This window comes from Bidens hawaiensis, unplaced genomic scaffold, assembly GCF_021521415.1.
Source record: "Bidens hawaiensis isolate Kalapana, Puna unplaced genomic scaffold, B.hawaiensis_p1.1 tig00000369_1, whole genome shotgun sequence".
In the NCBI taxonomy this organism is placed as follows: Eukaryota; Viridiplantae; Streptophyta; class Magnoliopsida; order Asterales; family Asteraceae; genus Bidens; species Bidens hawaiensis.
In genome coordinates this window covers 4,122,890-4,145,684 of record NW_027491028.1, presented here as the reverse complement: position 1 = coordinate 4,145,684, position 22,795 = coordinate 4,122,890, and the positions used below count along the sequence as shown (strand labels likewise).

At 33.0% G+C, this 22,795-nt stretch overlaps 2 pseudogenes; one reads left to right on the top strand and one right to left on the bottom strand.

The window, feature by feature from the left end:
* The first annotated feature begins 8,285 nt into the window (after window positions 1–8,285).
* Window positions 8,286–10,582, top strand: LOC143623807 (protein DMR6-LIKE OXYGENASE 2-like; annotated as a pseudogene).
* A 1,809-nt stretch (window positions 10,583–12,391) lies between these two features.
* On the bottom strand, window positions 12,392–13,543 carry LOC143623801 (metal tolerance protein 1 pseudogene; annotated as a pseudogene).
* Between the last annotated feature and the right edge of the window lie 9,252 nt (window positions 13,544–22,795).

Genomic DNA, 22,795 nt, shown 5'->3' with positions numbered 1-22,795 from the left:
TACACTAACCACGTTAAGGCTTTTCGTTAAACCCATATGCATGCCCCTCACGTGAGGGGCACTTTTGTCCTTTTTCTCCCCAAATAATCCCCAACCCTAATTTACAAGGCCCTCACATGAGGGGTTGGGGTGTATTTGAGGAAAAAAAGGACCAAATAGCCCCTCACGTGAGGGGTGCGCTGATGGGTTTAATGACTAGACTTAATGGGGTTAGTGTAGTCAGGTATAATTGAAAGTGAAATGAAACCACATGGACAAAAATCACAAATTTAAAATTACTGGACTAAAACAGCAGGGTTAGACAAATCACAGGACAAAAACCGCAGATTAGTCTAATATTATAAAAAGCAATGTTTTCCTCCCTAACAAAGTTTTGCATTGGTTGTATTCAAGCTTTTTTAAACAAAATAAGTAGTAAAGTTCAAACTGAAATCAACCCTAAAAGGCATTTGAACCAAATATAAGTGAAAGCATTATATTTACACTAAAAAAAACTCAAAACTATTTCGTTGATTCGTGACAATCTGGCAAAAGAAAACAATAACAGTAACAATAATAATGATAATAGTAACGAATCAGCAATCACATGGGTAAAAAATCATTTCAAAGATTCATGATCAATTTCTAAATTTTTTGACCTCGCTCCAATGGGTTGATCCGTTGAGCTTAAGCCCATCAAATCGCTCAATATAAGTTATCTTTACCAAAATAGTAATTGACTTGTTCTATTAGTCTAATCTAACAATACTCTCAAACCAGAAACGACATGAGATGACACAACCTGTTTGAATGAATATGCTTTAATAACTTCTACTGAAGAACTAAACCGGGTAATCCGAGTATCAACAATTCAGAAAACTGTCTTGATCTCCGATTTTGTAACATAATAAATTCATAATGACTGCCATTTTGTTTTGTGACAAAGAAAACCAATCATTGGTCGTTTGTTCACCTCAACTATAATTTGTCAACAAGAACTGAGGATCGAGCCGTTGTAAACGAAATTGTCTCATTCGTATAGGTTGCCCATTCGCTTAATCATAGGGTTCCAACAGTTATTCACATGGACTACTAACCAACTGATCCCAACTTAAGCGCATGTACAATGGTGGACACCACAAACCTTCACCTTAGCATGCCATATCATATTTCAAACCTTCATTTTTCTCACAACACCAAACCTTCATACATCTATTAATAAAAAATAGTAAAATATGAAATTAGTCTTCCTTGTTACGATTTTTCTTGATTGTTGCATATACGCCAAGCGTGTTTTCAGTGTGCCCTGATCATGCTCGGGCGGGTCCTTGCTTAGAATGTTTATTTCTTGATTAAACAGACACTCATCCATTTGTTCTAGAAATTTATCCAAAGCTGTCAACTTTTTCCTCACAAGATTTTGCAATTTCTTGGTGACTTTGTCGACAATCGGTTCCCGTTTCACTTTTCCTTTCCCCTTGCCTTCATCTACTGTGAGATGGTTGGGTGTGACAACTTATATAATTTGTCTGTAAAATTGAATGCCACTTCATCAATTGTGGCACTGAGATTGACCTTGATGCGTGTTCGTGCGTTAGAAGCGAATGAGGTGTCTTTGATTGAATTGGTTCAACGCATATTGGCTCATGTTTAACAACATTTCACACATGCTCGTATTTAATAACGGTTTCATATCTGTGTAGTACTCTTTCTTAGTGTGGCTCATGACTTGACGATCAGACCACCCACTTCTCTTTCTGTCTTTTGCGGTTGAAAATTTCTGAAAAATTGTTAGCCGGACCTGCCATCTTATGCAATGCGACTTTAAATTTTTGGCGAATCAAGGGTTCGGCTTGTTTTCATTACAAAAAATACTTATTATAGGACAGAAACAAGTGCTTTTTGGTCGTTTGCGGTGTTTGAGTCGACGTAAATGTTAATGAATGCACGGACTTGAATTACTTCTCTTCATCAATGCTCAACTATGTATCACGACTCTGGTCTTAGAAGATGACTCCTCGATGGGTTTCCCCCTTTCTCTCTACTCACAAGCGCAACCGGGGATGAGGACGACATTCTTGACAATTGAGTAGTTGGTGATGATGGATACACACTGTATGGATTAATACCCGGGATGAAGTTGTGGTTGAAACTGAACTTGTTGATTATTTTGGACGTTTAAATAATTTTCCATCACGTAGTTCAGGTGTTGAAAGGGTGGATAAATGACTTGTTGAAATTGACCAAAACCCATGGGTGGATCTTGGAATTGGCTCCGGTTTGGAGCTGGGATGGGTTGTCTTGGGTCTAGAGTGTTGACATTATAATAATAGGTTACAAAAGAGTGGGATTAAATTCTAGCCGTCTGATAAGATCCAAGATTGTATATTGGTCGTTTGATAAGTATGGATTAAAAAGCGGGTTACTTTTCATCACATGTAATTGCCTCACTATACCTAGTAACTACCCCCACTAACCTCACTACACCTATTTACATGGGTAACCAACCACCCATTACTACACAAATACTTATATAAAATTTGAAGCTTTTTTTTATGCATACACCAACCATGGTACAAAAGATAGAAGAAAACCAAAGTGATAAACATGTTCAAGGAAGGTGCAATACATACGTAAGTTGCTTTTGTCTTACATTCATCATTTAATCATATTATTTGAAAGATGATTATGTTGTATTTTTAGTTGCAATGATAATGTGCACTTTATATATTTTCTTTTGTTGCTTGTGGTCTTGATTATTTTCAGACATGTTGTGAGTGTGTTGAAGTTGTATCATTTGGACCATATAGTCCATACAAATCACAACTTTCTTGTGAGTTCAACGATGAGGTAGTTTGCATGAAGTTCTTCTATTTAACTTTTAATGTATTTATGTCTTATTGAGTTTATGAACTTCCAACAAACAAGTTATTTATGTTTTGTAAATCTGTCATATAGTGAAGAAAAGAAAAAGAACCGGAGTCTTGCTATAATGGAAATGGAATGACGTTGTCGAAATCAGCAGTTCTAACAAATCCACTGAGTTTGTTGATATGACTATCGATGCTACCATCCCGTTTGATTATGATTCGGCACCCTCCGAAGATGCAATTGCCGGCACGGCTGATTCGCTAGAGAGTTTCTACAAAGGACTGAACATTCCAAAAGTTTTCATTAACCGCCACTATCGTGTTGTCAAGCTTTAAGTTGCTGCTTTATAGTTTTTTTTTTGGTATGTTGTTTTGTGTCTTTTTGTTGGCTTCTTAAGTTGTCTTATGTTTATGTTACAAGATTTACTTTATCAGTTAAATATTTTATAACATGACTCAACAAATGTTTAAGAGAATTATTACAATCTTAGAAAAATCATAATCATACTTTCTGTTGGCCCTAAATCCCAATTTATTAACTAAACCCATAAGCCCAATGTTGCATAAGCCCAAATTAAGCCCAAAGGGGTGGATTATAATTATTTAACGTTAAAACCGGATCCTATACCTACCTTATACTCGACCCTTATAATCTCAATTCCCTTATCTCGCTCTAGATCTACGACGACAAGTTTAGTGTAATTAAGTTTGCACAATACACAAAACTCGCCTCACAAAACTCCAGGTAAGTTTAAACCATGCAGTATATTTTCCATTAGTCAACTGAACCTTGCTATGATGCTACTGCAGGTGGTACGATGATTTTGGGAACAAAATGACCCATGAGCCGCTATCAATGCCTTGCAGAAATTGCCAGATCATGATGTATGTATTACAAATCCAAAGATACTTTCTGCATCTTCAACGTTTACATATTAAGGTACAGTATTTAATAAATTTCACTAGTGATTAAATACGTCTTATAATTTTTATTAACCTTTTTTTTCTAGGGTAAAATGCTACAAATAAAATTCTCAACTGAGTATTAGTTATTGTCCACTACCATGCTCTACAAGCTGAATTCAAATATTCTATTTAATAAAGTAAATGAATTTTATTAAATATAAACATATTTAGACAGTTTAAGTTTTTATTTTTAGCGGTTACTCCTCGTACAACATGTCCACTATCTCCTACAAAGTTGGGAAGTGAAGTTTCAAGTGCTATGGTAGTGGCTATGACTCTATATATTGAACTCTAGATACCACTTCTCAAGTGCATTGTTTATTGTGCTGCTAAGTGACTCTTATCATGGATAAAAAAATATAATTATCAAACAACTCTCTATGACGAGGAGGTACGTCAATTAATCTCTTTTTAATAAATACATTCATAATCGCAACCAAAGTTATAAGTATTTATCCATGAAAATACTTTCAAGTCAACCGAACCTGGCCCGTTTTGACTCATACTGACAAAACAACTTGTTAACTTTTTTTGAGTTCTGACCAATTACCCAACCCATTAGTCTTACCATCTCAGGGCATAGGGTACACCTCAAGCAACTCGACCCAAGAAGCAATCTACGCAACCGAACAAGACTTCGCGGCGGGAATGAAAACTTCTTTATTCTATTCGTCACAAGCACGTTCATGGGAGCTTGTTTAAAATAAGTTTTTTTACTTATTTATGCTTCAAGAACTTATATTAACAAATTTTCAAGACTAAAACATGTATTTCGTTTACATTATTATCAAGTGGATTTATGCCCGAATGACAGTCCTATTGTCTGTGTTCACAATTACTATTAAAGGGCAATATTCTATGTGGTACTCTATTAGTAATTATTGTTAATTCTAATAGTAAATTTTAGAATCAAAAAGTTTGTCCTGCTTGCGATACTATATGGTCGTATTTTTGCATGGCAAAATGGATGGATTGGGTTGGATGGGGCAAGGGGTCAAAATGGATTATGAGCATAATGAGTTTGAATTAAGATAGGTTGTTTTTAAAAAGTATCAATTTTGTTCGGGTAAAAACACGTTTTTTTAAATCATTGGGTGCAGGATATTTCAAAATCATGTTGGTGATTTAAAATTGGGTGAAACTCAAAATGGGGAAATCGTCTTTGGTCATGGCTCATTTCCTGGTCAAAATTAGAAATATATTCAATGATGACTTTTCAATCTAGGTTGACATTTTACTCTGTGGATCTTTTGGATGCTGTTGACCAAAAAGTCAAAAATGTGATCAGAGTTACTATGAGTTTTAAGTGTCAGATGATGAATAAGGAGAATATACTTGAAGTCGGAATTTAATACTATGTTGGGCTACAAAGAATGCGAAGAGAGTTATATTAGGAGTTGGCCATGATTATTTTCCCCCAACTAATCTGGTGTTATTAGAGTATGTGAGATTCTCTTGTAATTTTTACTATTAACTTATAAACTTTCCGTGCTAAATTTAGGGATTCAAAATCTTACTGTTAATATATTTATATTATTGAATTAATGTAGTCACATTCTCATGTTGATATTCCCGTTCACCGGGAGGGAAAAATACTAGTTGTTTAGCAGTTATTGTAACGAAGTATTATCAGTTTTTTTTTTGGGTTGGAAGTAGGGTGTTATTCAGGTTATTTTATTAGGTTTCAGGTTGTTTGGGTTTCGGGTTAAGCAGGTTGGATTTCAGGTTTAACAAGTTAATTAAAAAAATTATACATTTCAGGTTGTTTGGGTTTTGGGTTGAGCAGGTTGGTTATTCAGGTTTAACAAGTTAATTAAAAAATTATACACACCTTGAACAAGATCATAATTAAATAAAACCATATTACAAATCTTCATAAAACCATAATCAAATTAAGTTAAACATACAACCATAATCTAAAACTAAACTTATATTGAAACCACTTAATTAAAATCCAAATTAACTCTCTTTTCATTCACATTAATAACTATTTAAATGAATTCATCATGAATGATAAGTGATGCCTCTTGTTCACTAATATGGACTACAAAACCTTTTTTTAATGGCCTGGACTATAATTAACTTTCTCAATGGACTAATGAATACTCTTGTCCAGTACCACACCCACTAAGCACCCGAAAATAACACAAATACACATAACATTCTGATTTTGAACGATACAATATTCACAATATGCATCCCTAATCTAAAGCATTCACATAAATCACAAGAATAGAAGCTTGATTAACTGGAGAACGATACAAGATGTGTGACCTATAACCTATCCTATGAAAAACGAGGATACATGCATCTACTTCGGGTTATTCGGGTAGACCCGAATTTGAGGATTTCAACCCAAATACCGACCCGGAATGTTTAATCTCGGCTTAGGTTATTCGGGGTCAGGTTTCGGGTACAGTTAAAAACACACACCCCTAGTTGAAAGTGTGTGCGCGTGTTTTTTTTTTTAAAATATATATATTTTGTTGGTGTGAACTATGAAGGTATAGGCATGAGTTTTTATTATTTGATTAATTTAGCTTTATTAGAAAGCATGGAAGCCGTTAACAAGGGTGGCAGACCAACCCTGGCCTGCTTCCAAGTCTGCTTACCTCATTCCCGGACCTCACCTCCACCACGTGATAGGTCCTAGCCCACCTCGTTCGTTCTATCATACATGTCCTGACATCGGATTTTGGTACGCATGGTAAGTGGCGGAACCAGAAAACATTTTCTATGGGTTCGGATTTTTCAATACTTGATTTTTTTTCAACGTCAGGCTCAAATGGGTCGGGTCAGTCATTCGGTGAGATAAATAAACTGCAAATCAATATAATAATAATAATAATAATAATAATAATAAATAATGTACATCGTCATCATTCATTAAAATACAAAGTCATATTTAATAAAAAAAGATATTACATAGTATAATTGTTCTCTACGCATTTTCATATATTGAAAATGATTCATAACATCTTTATCGCGACTTAAAAAAAGAACTCACATTCAATATAACAAATACAAGCATCATATATAGCCATTGTCCATCTTATCACACAAAATTAAATAAAGATTCGTCGTGAGGCCTGGATCAATTGAAGACTTAAAACAATCAAAGAAAGAGTAGGCTGATCGGTCGTCGTTGTCGTCTGGTTAAAGTCAAGCAGGTAAGGTGACGACGAAGTAGCCCAAAGCCATGACTTTCACACAATAACGCTAAAAGGGTTAAATGGTTAAAAGGTTCGTTAACCGCCAATTCAGGAGAACAAGTACATGAACAGTAAAAAGCATGTAACAGTAACACATCACATCACTGATTACTTGTACAAGTCTCTCTGCCGTAAAAGGACACATGCTCAGAAAGCATACTATTAACCACAGGTCAAAAACCTTCCGCTCCTCAAAAGGTCAGCCCTCTACTGCAACAGGGATTCACTAGTCTAACCACGGGACAAAAGCTTTACATTTCTTCCACTATATAAGAAATGTAACTTAGTCATAACAAACACACCAGATTTGGGAGTTAACTTACACTCTTTGATCTTCTCTTCTTCCTTGAGAACTTGCATTTTGCATGTTTCTTTCCTACTTCAAAAATAACATAACTTCACTAAGAATCTGCATCCAAGAACCGGCTCTTGCATCTCGGTCTTGGATCCTTAGTGAACCATAACAAATAACAACTAAACTAGTGAACCTCTCTCTACGTTTTGCAAACGTAGAGGGACCCGACGACCTGCGTTAGGTTAACCGGAACCCTTGAAGCCTGTTAGCCTAACCAGTCTATTCACTATCATTGGTCTTATAATTGTTGTAGCAACATAAGGCGATGGTTGAAAGCCTTGAGGCGAACTGGCGAGGGCAACAAGGCCATGGTCGTTTGGTCGATAGAAACATAATTTATCTGTCGTTGAGGCGATAGATGTTGTTTTAGTTCTTTTATTTAATTTTCCCTTAAGTATTATATTTAAGAATATTAATTGGGTTGCGTTTGCTAGGAAATTCTATGAATAATATGGACATATTTTTTGTAATTTATATATGAGTTATTATTAGCCCATTTATAATGCTTGTTAACAATTTCTAAAGTTTTTTATATTTTATAAAAAAAAGTTTATAACTAAAAAATTTCAATTAAAATTATCATAATTAATGAGTCCGAATACATCAAAATATGACACTGGGTTCGCTAATCGAAAAATTAGTTCGCTCGTTGACTTAATACTAAAAGGTATATATAAAATAAAAAAAAGACCGAGTTCGATCGAGGCCGATGACCATAATGTGGCTCCGCCATGGTCTACTCAGCACAAGCCAGCAAAGTCACCACTAAACCAACGAGTTGGCATGTTTAGCCAAACATTAACACAATCTTAAGAATATACATCTATTACTATGTAGTATGTACGTACCACATGATTGAACAAGTTCTCATACGTAATACGACATACGTCATCATGTTTTTGTCACCTAATCCTACGTCATCTATCTTCACATTCACATGTAACCGTCAGTAATCACTGTCACCATCCACATGAACAATCCAGATTCGATATCAACTCTACATTTCCATGGTTATATAAACCCCTCCATTCTCATATGAATCTCCGCAACAATGGCTCCCATTCCTAGAACACTACTAGTCAGCGACCTCGTTTCCTCCGAAAACATTGAACAAATCCCTTCGAACTACATCCGTCCTATCTCCCAACGCCCCAATTTGCAAGATGTTTTTGATGATCCCATCCCGCTTATCGATCTCCACCATCTATCCGGTCCCAATCGCGCTCAGTGAAGCATGCCGGAACTATGGCTTCTTTCAGGTTGCTAATTGTGTATATCGTATTTAGTTCGGTTTGTGTAGTACATGGGACGAAAATGTCAATAATGAAGTTTTAAAATTTTTATGTACATTTTAAAGATTTTTTATGACCATTGACATGGCTTTATTTCAAAAGCTCGAGTTTGTCTCATGTACTAATTTAAGCTTACGCCTAGTTCAAACTTGCTCGCTTATACTCATTTATAATTATTTTTATATGTACTTAGTTCTTAATTATTATACATTATATATATTATCTAGTTATTTTTTATTTATAATGATTATTGTTGTATAAACATATATACTATATATATAATGACAAGTTTAAAAGGGAACCACAAAAATGTGAGGAACTGAGAACCATATATTTTACATGTAAAAAAATAATAAAAAAACCATTTTTCATGTAAAAAACACATTTTACATAATTGTTTAGAGTTTTTACATAAAAACACAAGTACACGTCGTTTTCATAAAAAATAAAGTTTTTTATTTATTTATTTTTAATCAGTTAAAAAAAGGTAAAAAAAAATATGTATTTACACATATAACTTTTTATTAGAATGCCATCTACATGTATTTATAAGAAAAAAAAACTTCAAAAAGTTTATATTAAAATTAATTTTTTACATGTGAAATTTAGCTTTATATTATATTTTTTACATGTAAAATGTATGGTTTCTTAGTTCCTCGAGGTCGATGAACTAAGCCCAGGCTGGACTAAAAGTAAAGAGGCTTATTTTTCGATTAGATAAGTGAAATTCATGAGCCAGCTCATCTCAGCTCAGCTTAGCTTGATTAAAGCTTTTACAAGCCAATCTTAACTCGTTCACGAGTTGCTTGGCTCATTTACACCCGGTATATGTTAAGGATTTTCCCTAAAACTATATTAATTCAAATATATTCTCATTGCACAGGTGAAAAACCATGGGGTACCAGAATCCACCATAGCTAACATGATCCAAATAGCTAGAGAGTTCTTCAAGCTACCAGAAGAAGAAAAACTCAAAACATACTCGGATAACCCAACCCGAACCATCCGACTATCCACCAGCTTCAATATCCGCACTGAAAAGGTTGCAAACTGGAGAGATTTCTTGAGACTCCATTGCTACCCGGTTCAAGATTACATCCATGAATGGCCCGCTAACCCGGCTGGCTTCCGGGCCCACGTAACTGAGTACTGCCAGAGCACACGCGGGCTAGCTCTCCGGTTAACTGAGGCCATTTCAGAGAGCTTAGGACTTGAGAAAGACTATATCAACAACCAGTTGGGGAAACATGGCCAGCATATGGCTTTGAATTACTATCCGCCCTGCCCACAGCCCGATTTGACTTACGGGCTGCCTGGGCACACGGATAGTAATCTCATCACCATCCTGCTTCAGGATGAGGTGCCCGGTCTCCAGGTCCGGAGAAACGGGCACTGGGTTGCTGTCAGCCCGGTTCCCAACACATTCATTATTAATATTGGTGATCAGATTCAAGTAATGAGCAATGATAAGTACAAGAGTATTTTGCATCGAGCTGTGGTGAACTGTGATAAAGACCGGATATCTATACCGACGTTTTACTGCCCGTCGCGTGATGCAGTGATTGGTCCCTCTCCAGAACTGGTTACCAGTGACGAGCCGGCTGTGTATCGACAGTTTACCTACGGGGAATACTATGATATGTTTTGGAACAAAGGACTTGCAACCGAGAGTAATTTGGATATGTTTAAGGCTACATCATCAGTTAAAAATGATTCAAACCTCTCCATACAAGAAAGGGTGGTCATGACGTGAATTAAAGGCATGCAGATTGGTCAAGAGCTAAAGTATACTGGATATATAAATCCCTTTGCTTATTTTGTGTTTGTTTATTTTGAATAAGTTACTTCTTTTCTTTCGTTGAATAAGTCTAGAAGTCAGTTGTAGGTACCAAGTCCTTAGCTTGTGTACGTTACTATATATTTTCCCTGTTTGAAGATGTCATAATGTCTTGTAGTTGGTATGCTTTCCAGTATTCTGATTCTCATTAATAGAAAATAGTTCTTGGCCTCTTGTGTTCATTATATGAAAGTTCTTTTACCATCAAAATACATGACATTAGTTTGGGGTTGGTTTAAAATTAGATCCATGAATTTAGGAATGGATCGAGAATAAAGGTTGCTTTATGTTTATATATATATGTGTTTTTTTATCAGTTTATGAAACTTGTTTAACAAGAATAGCAGCTGGTATAAGTACATTCATTAGGTCTTGTTCTCGTAATCGTTTTTTCAAGTTATTTTCATTCATAAAAGAGTGGCTACACGGTGTTGTGTGCAATCGGTTAGTGTTGTAGAACTTGCTAGAAGCTAACCGGGATTAGTTGCATTAGAATTCATATCTAATTTTTTTAAATGCTATGCGCTAATCGGGATTAATTAAATTGGAATTCATATCTATTTTTTCAAATATACATATATATATATATATCTATAATATATATAAACGAAGACATAAAAATCCTACGTGTCGCGATGTGGTCGCTCCCCTTTTTTTTGGAGTCACCAGATTTGCTTGATATTTAAATGGAGGTTTCTCATGCGTTTGACCCGAATTCATGGGTATGGGTCTTACCAAACCCAGATATTCCTTAAACGGGTTATAGCATCTCATTAAATTAAAAATTATTCTCACCAACTTATTGATGTAAAAAACCTATAAAATAGGATATAATAAAAATTAATATCTTATTTATTTTAAAAAAAAATATATATATATATATATTATTTAAATTAAAAAACCAATTTGATAATAAAAAAATAAATGGGTCTTTGGTCTCATCAAACCATAAGTATATTATTAACTTTCATAAATATTATTTATAATTAAAAAACCAATTTTATAGTAAAAAAATAAACGGGTCTTAGGTCTCATCAAAACTATATAGCTTTTAAACCGGGTTATAACATCTCATTATTTGTGAAACAATTTATCATTAAACCATAAGTGTATTATTAACTTTCATACAGTAAAAAAAATATAAATTCATAAAATAAATAAATAAATATTAGAACAAACAATATAAAACAATCCCTTGTAATACGGGGGATAAAAACTAGTATATATATAAATCAAATTTTATATATAAATTTCTCAGTTTTGACCATATAGCGGTTAGTCGGCGACTACGGTAGGGTAACAACAATCGACTAATTGGTGACTGAATTCGTGTCCGATAGTAAACCGCCTAACGTGTTTGCCAAAAGATCCGTCTCATCGAATACGTAGTAGTTTCTCAGAATATGCACTTATTTATGTTTGAGCCGTTTTTGTTCTATTTTCTTCTTTCTAGCTGGGCCATAAGAAGTTTGACAACTTTTGAAACCGATTTGGAACCGCGAATCATTTCGGTTTAGTGTACATTTTCTCTCTTTAAACATTTCATGAATTAACTTATTTTGAGGTATTTAAAATAAATTAGCATACGAAGTGTTTTGTCTAGATTCTATATTAATGACTTCTCAATACTAGATGTTTTTCAGAATCAAAGAAAAGTAAGAACTTTTGCAATATCCATCAAGATTCTTGGCAATCTCTTGCCCCCTTTCAAAATAAGAATCAGATTCTTTAAAGAGTTCTTGAAGATTCATTAAAGTAACCAAAAAGAAAGATAGAACAAGAACTATCCCCATAACATGCATCATATGTTCAATAAACTTACAAAATAACACCTAATGAAAACATTTGATAGCTCAAAGTAAAAAAACAGTACCTGATTCTTATTCTCTCTCAATCTGGATTGTAACATGACTAATATTATACTCTCTTCTAATGTAATCAACCACTTTATCCAGCACCATATCGGCATTCGCTTCGCGCCTTATCTTTACATGACAAGCCAACAAAACTTTCCCGACAGTAATCGCCCATATATGCAACTCATGAATCGCCACAACTTCATCAATCTGACAAAGCCCATTTTCCAATCGAGTTGCATCAATCTCTCTCGGCGTACTTTCCATCAAAACCTCTAAGATATCACGCAGCATGTTGATCGTTGTATACAAGACGATAATGGAAAACAAAAGTGTGCAAATTGGATCGACAATTGTCCATTTGGGATTGTACCATATGACTGCAGCACCGACCATTACACCTACACTCTGAATCGAATCACCAAGCACATGAAGATACGCGCCTTGAACGTTTATATTATTCCATTTAGGTTTGTTTTCATATTTTGAGTATGATTCTAATAGAGGCTGATTATGCTCTTCATGTCCATCATGATTATCTTCATCATGTTGATGATGGTGCACACTAAGTCCATGATTGTGTTCATGATCATGGTCATGATCATGATGCCCATGATGATGTCCATGGCCATGATCATGGCCAAGTATGAAAATCATGAAAATATTAACAAACAATCCAACGGTTGAGATTATAAACATGAGACCGCCTTCAACCGCAACTGTACCATGAACAAGTCTATCGATAGCTTCATAAACAAGAATGCCAGTAAGCAACCATATCAGCTGAATCGAAACTAGCGTCCCAAGAATCTCAATTCTAAAGAAACCATAAGATTGGCGAGGCGTAGCTTCCCATCCAGAAGCCCAAACTGCAAACAGTGATATAGCAAATGCAGCAACATCTGATAGCAAATGAGCTGCATCTGTCAAAATTGCAAGACTGTTTGCTTTGATTCCACCAACTACTTCAACTGCCATGAAAAGGAAACAGATTACAACACTGGCCATTAGTTTCGATGTCGAAGATGATCGTTCTTCTGCATCTCTAGAACTGGCTTTGGCATCTGAGAATCCACATCCTGCTCCTGCACAAGCTTTGGTCCCAACATAGTTTTTCTCAGTGGTTTGTGCATCTGTTGAGATGTCGATTGAACGATGATCATGTTTAGGATCCATCTACAAATAGATAATAGTATCAAAGGTTCGCTCCAGCCAAGTTTGTGTTGGTATTTTGTTTTTTAACATTCATATTCATATGATAATATTACATATAAATTAATGACATAAATTATAAAACTCATAAATTAGAGAAGCCATTAAATACATTACAAAAACTTTAACGACCAATCATAAACAAACATCAACGAACACAATATCGAACGTTCATGAACGCAATTGAATGAACATAGCCTTTGTTTGCGTTCGTTCAGTTAGCTTATCGAACAAATTTCCTTTTTCATGTTGGCTAATTTATTAAATGAACGAACTTCCAGCCGACGTTTGGTTCATTTACTAGTAACAACGTTGCATATAATGATGTTAGATTCATAGATTGTATTATTATAAACAATTTGATTTCTAAACATGCACAAAGAAAACAAATTAGGGAAAAATATTTACACAAACACATAGAATGCATGAATTACCTTCGGAATCAAACGGGTCAGGCTCCGGAAGATCAAATCTACCTGCAATATGAAGAAAACGACGAATCAGAAGAAGATAATAATAATAATAATAATAATAATAATAATAATAATGACAAATCTGACAATAATGTTAATAATATACGATGAATGATCTAGGCGTTTCAAATGATTTACGTTGGAAGAAAATAACGATCGGAAAAATTGAAACGGTAAGAGTTTGTTAAGATATGATTATGAAAGCAAGAATCATGATTACCTCATGGCATGGCTACGGATGAAGACGAAGAGATACGAGTCATCATCAACATATATAACGTTGTTACTTAGGTATATATATTTAAAAAAGGATTAAGGAACAATTATATTATTATTATTTTTGGAAAAACAAATCAGATTATTATTATGATTATTATGATTCTTATTGTCACACCTCGAAAATCTCAATTTAAACAGTGGAAGACTTTGTCCAAGTCAATCGGGTGGTGACAGACGTCGTTTCAGCCAATCACATTTATGTATACATTTCTAATGAAAGTTGAACTTTATTTAATCATTAAAGTCATTACACGTGTCGTATTACACGATTATTATTCAAATTACAAGTCCAACATAAAGTCAACATTTTTCATTCAAACACACGACAATATTTTTCCACGCTCTTCACAAAGCTTCAATACTTCACTTATTTACCTGAAAAACATATTAAAAACCTACGTCAACACGAATATTGGTGAGTTTTCTTTATTCGAAAATAATTCATATAAATATATATACTAGTAGGTAACCCACGCGATGCGGCGGGATTCGAACACAACTTGCAACATGACAATCTATATAGGTACAAAATGAAAACTGCATATTTAAATGTAACATGTTCTGTTGCTACCGTACACTACATATTCATATCACCACAAAATACTTGTAAATCTAAATCACACATATACCACCATATGTGTCTTTCATCCATCTCCAACATTCGAACCATCACAAACTCATATCTTCAATAAGAGCATGATCATCCAAGATTAGTATTTTGGTTACTTTTGAGTAAGTATCAAACCAGACTTCATGCATCCAATTTATACCCTTCCCTTCTTAAGTGTAACTAATGTAACACCTAGTTGGCTGCAATCAAGAATAAAAAACTTGTTATAAAAGTAAAAGTTTGACTATTGACGGTTTTTAGTTTTGGGTTTTCAATTATATATCGAAGTTAAACTTTAACATGTACCCATTTTTATTTTGGGTTTTGAAGTTAGTAGTTTGAAGTTTGGATTTCCAAAATCAAAATATTTGATATATATTGGTTATAACTGACTAATGTATAAAATTATTAGCCAAAAAATGGAAATACTGACCTAAACTGATGGAATAATCACAGTGAAACCGAATACCAAAAACCTACATAACACCGTAAAAAAATCCTTGATAATATTAAAATCCTCCAAAAGATGTCATATTAAATACAGTAAAATGGGCATATTATAACTGTATCATTCTAATATTCACCTTATTCTATGTGACACATTTTTCAACCTTCACCATGTTTTCATAGAATTATAGAAGGTACTGCACAAAAGATCCTCACACAATAACCTTATATATCATAATATAGTTGATGGTCTTTGAAACATCAAATCACAAGTGAATATATCTTTTGAAATTCAATATTGAAAACGAAAATCCATAAATTTGGATAGGTTTGGTTAGTTCGGTTTTAATTTCATGAACTGGTCATTTAAAATGTTAACAACTTAAACGAACACGAACATGTTCTTAGCAAAAAAAATATATATGAGCGAAAACGTTTATTGAAATTAGATGATGCAACTGAAATTGAAATTTAAAGAGTTTTAAACTGTGGACTCAAAGAATTGCATTTAAACAGAAACAGTTGAATTTCTATAAGATTTGCGATTGACGAAATTTTTAAACAAATATAAGTAGATATACTAACATATAATATAAAAGTGTCAATTCATAATGTCCAAATGTATCTTGTTCAAAAAGATAGATTATTAATGAAACATAAAGTAAATATGTATGAAGCATACCTACGATAACACAGATGATCACAACTCAATGTCCAAACATATATGGTGCAAACTTAAATTCTCCAACTCCTAAACCAGAAATGACACTCTTCTCAGCTGCACGACATTTATTTAAATTAGCATTACTAACTTGTGAAATTGAAATAAGTAACATTACAAACAAGATTTGAAAATGAGTTTATTTATCTACTAACCAGATCAGACTGCTAGAACACCATCCTAGGGTGGATTTATGATAGCACAAAGCTGCCCTACAAAAGAAAAGTATAATATGAGTAGTAAATCATTCTTGAAGATGATGCACGTAGTTAATGAAAAGATGGGAGCCGTTCTTATTTCACGCGTTTTTTGGGTTCAGACCGGTCCTTGGTCTTGAATCGAATATAACCGAATCGAACAAAATATGAATATCACTGATCCTTTAATATACAAACAATGTAAATAATAAACAAGTTGAGCTCAAGTATGAAAAATTACTCACGAATTAAACTCAAGCTTTATAAAAAAGGCCATGAATAAGCTAAGCTTAAGCCCTCTTCAGTTACACCCCTAATCATTATGTTGGTTAAATATAAATATGAAACAAAGCAAATAAGTTCCTGTTTAGGTTTCTAAATGAACATCCAATGATTTTTTCATTATTCAATGTATATCTTGTCTAAGTTGAAAAAATAAAAGCTGTGCTGAAATGTAAAACCAATTTAATGCTTTATCCTTCGTTTGGTTTTTGTGACCAATGTAATCATTTTGATTTACACCTTGAAATAAACATTTTGGCCAATGTATCCCAATTTTGACAACAACAATGGTACTAATGAAATTTATTATTCAGATGATCTTTGACATACATATATTGGGGGAATTATTTAAGCAAACTCTGTCGACCAAAGGTATAACTTGGCTTTACCTTGACCAGAAAGTCACCATATAAAACAACATTTTACCAATCCTGCCTTCATGTACCTCAACAATTATCCTGTAATTCCCTTACTTCCCTTCTGGATTATTGTGCTTATTTTGCTCTTTTGATTGTGCAAATATGACCACGTTTAAGAGGTTTTTGCTCCTTTTCAGTACTACAAGGAACCTCTTACAAATTATATATATATATTAATTTAGAAGTGTCAGGTACTCACATTTTTACACTCCGTGAAGTCGAACTCTAATCTACTAATTAAATTGAACCCTAACCGTCGACAAAATACGATTAGACGTTGTTTTTGTGGGTCCGCTATTGGCTTTCGAGGTAAGGTAAGGTGCAAGTGATGTATTTCACTTTGAGATTTAGGCTGTGATGAATACACCTTAGGTCAAAGCTTGAATCTTGATTACAAGTCATTTTGATAGCAAGTCAAAATTCTATTTAGTATATTTTTAAGTTAATTGGTAGAACTACAAGGGTGTCTCAGGGGTAATTTTGAAAATTGAAATACACTCTGTTCGTCGCTGCTGTTTGCAACTCAAAACAAGAGAAGCAGGCAAGTTTAGTGTTTTAATTTCTTGATGATATTTTTGTTTTGTTTGCTTTAAAATAATAAAATCCAAACCAGAAAGTAATTCATATGTTGTTTTTATTAATTCTTTTTCACAGTAGTACTGTATAATTTGGTGGAACTCTGCAAAAACGGTTTATCTTGGTAAGTTTACATATATTCATAAGTTTACATAAAGTTGATTTCAACTTACCATTTTAAAAACTTGCCATTTTGGCTGTAGTACTTGAAGGCTGTTACACCATTTGTTAATAGTTATTAAAGTGAAATTATTGTTTGGTAAATACAAAGGATCAGGTTTGAGTAAAAGCTAAATATACAAAACGAGCCATTAATATACAAGGGCAGATTTGGAATTAAAGAAATTATTTTCTGATGCTATGGCTTACAAACGGGTCAATAATCTGCAGGGGCAGATTTGTAATTATAAACTTTTTTGCTATGTAATTCAAACCGGTCAGTAATCTACATGGGCGGATTTGGAATTAAAAGGATTAAATTTTGTGGCTGATGCGTGCGTATTTTTGGTGTTTCAAACTGATTTTGGTTAGCCTCGGACGTGTTTCATGTCATCTTCCAAGGAATTAAGTCCGGTAACCATATTTTTTATGGCATGTTGATGTTTTTTTTTGGCTTTTCTTTTATATTACAAAGCACATACTTTGTGAACTTACAAAACTTATTATTTTATACGATTTTTACTTTGATTTCACCTTTTTAATGACTTTTCCGAGTGTTAAGTTGGGTTTCCGCCGCAACGCGTGGGGTAAATTTCTAGTTCAATTCTATTCGAACTTAAATAAAATTCAAAACTAATAAAAAGGTTAAAAGCAGTGAACTCTATACCTGTTTTTACAAGCTCCAACATTTGAAACCGCAATTCTAATCATTTCAACACAACACCCGTGATGAAACCTGATATACAGCACATTTCTTGGCTTGATAGAACCCCCCCCCCCCTCCAACTATTTTAAGCATGATTAAACCTAATTATCAACATAGCAATCAGCTGATATCGAAATCTTTACGAGAATACCTTAGATGATATATATTAGAACTTTTGGAACGTCTGTGGTGGTCCGGCAGCAGTAGGGAGCGGTTTCCAGATCTTTGTTAAACCCTAATCATCGAAGAAATTATTATCACTGGAACCCTAACCACCAAGGTCATCCGCTGTTTGTGTTGCCGGAGAGTGGCCTTAGACCTCATCATTCCTGTGATGGAGAAAAAGATTTGGATTGGAGCTCCTCTTTTCATGAACCTACGTTTGGATATTGGGTTTGAACAAGAATGAGTAAAAGAGAAGGGAAGAGATCTGAATTTGATAGTAGATTCAATCCCGGTTCTTCACTTCAATCCCTCCAATTTTCAAATGGTTTTAAGATTTTATACTCTATGCATAATTTATAGTACCTCTTAATTTTCAATATTTTAACATTCTCTCTCTTATATCTATTATATATAGTTAAAAATATATATATATATATACTAGGTTATGTACCCGGGTTGGACATCTTAAATTTTGAAAGTGATAATTTTTGATAAATAAAGTTGAATAATACATTAAGTATAAAGTTAAATTATAACTACTATTCACAAACTTAAATATCTATAATATATATAAACGAAAACATAAAAACCCTACTTGTCGCGATGTGGTCGCTCCCCCTTTTTTTGGAGTCACTAGATTTGCTTGATTTTTAAATGGAGGCTTCTCATGCATTTGACCCGAATTCATGGGTATGAGTCTTACCAAACCCAGATATTCCTTAAACGGGTTATAACATCTCATTAAATTAAAAGTTATTCTCACCAAATTATTGATGTAAAAATCCTATAAAATAGGATATAATAAAAAATAATGTCTTATTTATTTAAATATATATATATATATATATATATATTATTTAAATTAAAAAACCAATTTGATAGTAAAAAATAAACGGATCTTGGATATCATCAAACCATAAGTATATTATTAACTTTTATAAATATTATTTATAATTAAAAAACCAGTTCCATAGTAAAAAAAATAAACGGGTCTTGGGTCTCATCAAAACCATCTAGCTTTTAAACTGAGTTATAACATCTCATTTATTTATGAAATAATTTATCATTAAACCATAAGTATATTATTAACTTTCATACAATAAAAAAATATAAATTTAAAAAATAGTAAATATTAGAACAAACAATATAAAACAACCCCCGTAATACGGGGGATAAAAACTAGTAAAACATAAATCTTTAAATACTTCTTTAAATACAAAATTAGATAATACACTAAAAATATGGTAGCAACTAAAGTAAAATAGTATTATGAGAACATAAATGGTACAATCGATACGAACCAACCATCAGTAGAAGAAAACGTTCGTTTAGTTGAATAATGTACAGTAAAGGAGAATCGATAAGTTTTTATCAACAAAATTTGGATAGAAAGAAAGATATTACGGTTACAGGTGAAAAGAAGGCGGGTCGGGTTCAATTAAAGATTCACCTGTTTTTAACAATGAACCCGTTAAATAATGAAAATGTTCAGTTTATAAAAATGTTTTATAAATAAATCTAACATTTTAAAAAATATATATATGTAATACGTTTTGTAAAATGAATTAGAGAAATCATTATACAAAAAATATATAAAAAGAACGTTAAAAAGTATGTATATATAATAGGAGAGAGAGGCGGGAAGAAAGAATAAAAATGCATAAGAGAATGACATGTGACATGAGAAAACTTTTATTTATTATATAGTATAGATTGGAATGAAAAATGGAAGTTTGGTTACTCGCAAACTTAAATATAAATCACAAATCTTTAAATACTTCTTTCGATACAAAATTAGATAATACACTAAAAATATGAAAGCAACTAAAGTAAAATAGTATTATGAGAACATAAACGGTACAATCGATACGAACCAACCATCAATAGAAGAAAACGTTCGTTTAGTTGAAGAATGTACAGTAAAGAAGAATCGATAAGGTTTTGATCGACAAAATTTGGATAGAAAGAAAGATATTATGGTTACAGGTGAAAAGAAGGCGGGTCGAGTTCAATTAAAGATCCACGTGTTTTTAACAATGAACCCGTTAAATAATAAAAATGTTCAGTTTATAAACATGTTTTATAAATAAACCTAACGTTTTTAAAAAATATAAAATACGTTTTGTAAAAGTAATTAGAAAAATCATTAAACAAAAAATATATAAAAAGAAATTTAAAAAGTATGTATAATTAATAGGAGAGCAAGGCGGGAAAAAAGAATAAGAATGCATAAAAGAATGACATGTGGCATGAGAAAACTTTTATTTATTATATAGTATATATATATATAGATAAATGATCCAATACAATAATGGTTTATCATACAATACGTACGCGACTCGTATACATGTCGATCTTCAATTTAACGCGATGGCAGTTTTGTAATTTAAGTCAAATCTGATCCACTGCTCCCATCGATTCCGTCCACCTTCATCGTCACCATTCAGCAATCTTCATCGTACAACGATTTCGTCCATTGTCGAAGCCACCATCCACAATCATCATACATCGTCGTCTATTATTTGTTCACAGGTTTGTTAATATTTTGATAAAATTGAAATTGAAATTGAAATTGATGAACCTAATTCATCAATTAACCTTTAAATTGATCTAATTAATCATCAATTTGAAGATTCGGTCTATTAATTTTTTTTTCAGTTTTTAGTGGGTTATGCCTGAACGTTTAAACTCTTTTGCCTGAACGTGTAAACTATTTTGCCTGAACGTTTAAAGGTTTAACATTTGAAAAAACACAACATTTAACATTTGTTAGTTTAGAAGTTCTGTTTAGAAATTCTGAACTTCAGGTGTTTAATTTTTTTTTTTTTTGTTAGTTTAGAAGTTCTGTTTAGAAGTTCAGAACTTCTAAACTTTTTTGAACACCCAGAACTTCTTAAGAACGTTTAAAGATGTTCATGATTTTTGAACACCCAAAATTTCATTGAAAGTATTAGAACGTTTAAAGATGTTCATTTTTTTAACACCCAGAACTTCATTGAATGTATCAGAACATTTATAGGTCTTCAGTTTTGTTTCAGAACGTTTAAACATAACATTTTGAACCCTAATAAGAGCTCGATTGAGTGTGTTATTTCTGCAATCCCATAATCGATTGATGATTCTAAATACTTCTACACATCAATTCGATTGATTAAAATCATCATTTTTGTGTTTATTTTGGTCAGAACGTATAAACTTTGAGTAGAACGTTTAAACATGAACCCTAATCATAGCTCAATTAAGTGTGTTAATCTGTATTTTCATAATCGATTGATGATTCTAAAGCCTCTTACACATCAATTCGATTGATTAAATCATCAATTTTTGATCAATTTGAAGATTTTTAATGTTCAGTGACGTTCTATTTCAATTTTGGTTTTTGACTTTTGAGATTTCATACTGTAAGCTGTGATTAGAGTTTAGAAATTGGATTAGATTGAGCGACAAGTTCCGAATTTGGATCAGAGTTGATTTGTAATCGACGAATTTTGATCGCGAACTACTGTTGGGTTATTTACAAAATTGACACCGCGCGTTTTTTAATCAAACGTTCTAGAATGTCGCGTACCTAATGTACGATAAGTCATTATTGTACGTTAACCCACCCCTATATATATATATATATTATGAAAGTATGGCAAACGAAAATTCAATTCAAACAATCATGAAAATCATAGTAAACAACTCTTTATCAATTTATCATGAAACATAGTAAACGAATACTTAAAAATCCCACGATATAATGGTTTAGCAACCATTTGGTCATAGTTTATTACCATAATCAACGGTAGTATTCATTCCTTACCGTTCTTTTAACATGGTAATTAAAAACTTTAAAATTTCACAATAATCGAACTTTCTATGAAAACGTAGCATTTTATATTTTAAACAAACCGTACAGTTGTAGACGAGCCAAAAATACAACAAGTGCATGAATATCAAAATTGATAACTCGAAACATACCATACTCAAAATATTCTCACTTTTAACCCAACGCGATTGGAAATGGGGGCGTCACCTCGATAGATCTACCAATATTTATGTGCCCTTATTAGTTCGGTTAACAGTTATTTAACGAATTTTTGACCCATCCCACTTTTTACACGGTTAGTAAAATAAAATGCTTTTTAAAAACTTCAATAAAATCAAAAGAATATGTCCCCCCCCCCCCCCCAAAACACA